At 43.1% G+C, this 2,590-nt stretch overlaps 1 long non-coding RNA gene across 1 annotated transcript; it reads right to left on the minus strand.

Moving 5' to 3' along the window:
- Positions 1-244: 244 nt before the first annotated feature.
- On the minus strand, positions 245-1,984 carry LOC106813022. Its single transcript, XR_001394415.1, has 3 exons — positions 1,865-1,984; positions 1,110-1,275; positions 245-304 (listed from the first exon to the last, which is right to left on the minus strand). It is a non-coding gene; the product is annotated as an uncharacterized LOC106813022 (long non-coding RNA).
- Between the last annotated feature and the right edge of the window lie 606 nt (positions 1,985-2,590).

Raw genomic sequence — 2,590 nt, forward strand, 5'->3', positions numbered from 1 at the left:
ACCCCTCTCTACACACACAGACACACACATACACCTCCAAACAACAACAACAACAACAACAACAACAACAACAACAACAACAACAACAACAACAACAACAACATACACACACTGTTTGCTACCCGTTACTAGCTACAACTCTAACCGTACCATCGTTGCCGCAAAACACAGTACTCTTGGCAATGACGTTGACGACCATAGTCAGAGCTGAGCCGACCATGTATCGGCTCGGTTCGGCGATCACACGCACACCTCTGTCGGCAGGAAAATGTTTCTCCAGTGCAGCGCTGACAGCGTCACAGATCTACGACAAAGAAAAATTAATATACAGATGCTGCAACGAAAACACAACGCACAAGCAGGAAAATATTATTACATAGATGTAAAACAGAAATACAACGTAATTATATGAGAGAAAAAAACACAATACACAAATGCAACTAAAAAATACATTTTAAATAATATATAAACCAGCCAATATATTTAAAAAAAACATTACGTTAAGCATTATGTTAAAAACAACACGTTTATAGAGAAAATACGATTGCAGCGCAAATATATAAAACTTCTACAACACTCGAATCTTCATTAAACACAGGACCTCCATATAGAATAATTGCAGAGTGCAGTTGTGATTGCTCCTCCACCCGCCTCTCGCTCCCGCCCGCCATCTATAAAGTACAGTAAAAGTCAAAAAATCTGGATGCCGGTTTTCCGGTCCACTCGAGAACCGGGGCTTTTTGAAAGCTCTCTTTTCAAGCATTACACGCTCTTTCTGTAGTGAACAATTTTTATGCAAACATTTTTGTCAAGTGTTGACTTTATCTTTCTTTAAAACTGCTCGTTTTAATAAATGATGCATGCTGCATTTGCTAATGAATAAACTATCAAAATCTACCTGTTCATCTCTTTTTTATTCTTCTTTAAATTTGAATTTTAGAAGTACTGCCCGAGAATCCGGAAAATCCGAAAGTCCGGACCGACCCAATCCCCGAGCAGTCCGGATGTTCGGATTTCTACTGTAATTAGGTTTTTTTTATAGATATTGCAGTAGCACCCTATCACCGTCACCGCCGCCGCTGCGCAGAGAAAATGGTGTCTTTCCTTACGTCGTCGAACTGTATGCGTGCTGTCGGCTCGCCGGGGAAACCTCCGCCGATGTCCAGCAGCGAGAAGGAGAAGCCAATCTCAGCGCCCTCTTCGAAGACGCGTTTGGCGTTGCGAATGGCAACGCTCCATGCGGCAGCATCGGGGCAGCTGCTGCCGACGTGGAAGCTGTGGGAATAGACAGGCGAGGTGAGATAGTAGCTTAGCCATGATGGTAGTTACTACCAAGCACTGAGGGTCGGATGTGAGGGTATATAACACTAACCCTAACCCTAACCCTAACCATAACACTAACCCTAACGATAACCCTAACACAAACCCTAGCCTTATCGTTAACCCTAACCCTAAGTCCCTAACCCTATCCCTAACCATAACACTAACCCTAACACTAACCCTAATCGTAAAACAAAGCCTGACTCTTAACCCTAACACAAACCTAACCCTAACCCTAACCCTAACCCAAACTTAACCCTAGCCTATACCCTAACCCTAACCCTAACCCTAGCCCTAACCCTATCATTATAACCCCAAACCTAACGCTAAACCTAACCCTCACCCTAAACCTAACCCTAACCCTAACGTACCCTATCACTAACCCCAAACCTAACGCTAACCCTAACCCTAACCCTAACACAAACCCTAGCCCTAACCCTAACACAAACCCTAGCCCTAACCCTAACCCTTATCCTAACCCTAACCCTATCACTAACCCCAAACCTAACGCTAACCCTATCGTCGCGTCTATGGCGCCACCTACCTGACCACAATGACGTCAAGGTTCAGCTGTCGGGCGACAGTGAGCAAGTGTCGTGTGTCGTGCAGGGGCGCACCGAACTGACGGTTCACCTTGTACAGAGAGATGGTGTCATCACACAGTATGCGGAGGATCAACCTAGCAGTAATAGATAGGTAGTAATAGATAGGTAGTAAGAGGTAGGTAGTAAGTAATAGGTAGCGAGGTAGAAGTAAGAGATAAATAGCAATAGAGAGATAGTCATAGGTAGGTATTAAGAGAAAGGTAGTAAGGTAGTGGTAGGAGTCAAGTAGTAAGAAATATGTAGTAAGGTAGTGGTAGGAGTCAGGTAATAAGAGATAGGTAATTATAAGAAGGTAGTTAGAAGGAGGTAGTAAAGTAGAGTAGAGAGAGGTAATAAGAGATATGTAGTAAGGTAGTATTATGTGATAGATAGTAAGAAATATGTAGTAATAATGTAGTATGTAGGTAGGCAGTAATAGGTAGGTGGTAGAGTAGTAGTAGGTAGTAGAGTAGTAGTAGGTAGCAGTTAGTAATAAAAGTAACAGTAAGTGATAAAAGATATGTAGTATGAGGTAGGCAATAAGAAGTAGATAGTAAGAGATAGATTGTGAGAGGTAGGTATAAAAACCGAGAAGTAAGGGTACATACACGCGCACGTGCACGTACGCACGCGAACGTACACACGTATACACACACACATACACACACACACGCGCGCGCACACAC

The sequence above is a fragment of the Priapulus caudatus genome, unplaced genomic scaffold (genome assembly GCF_000485595.1).
Source record: "Priapulus caudatus unplaced genomic scaffold, Priapulus_caudatus-5.0.1 Scaffold22, whole genome shotgun sequence".
NCBI lineage: Eukaryota > Metazoa > Priapulida > Priapulimorpha > Priapulimorphida > Priapulidae > Priapulus > Priapulus caudatus.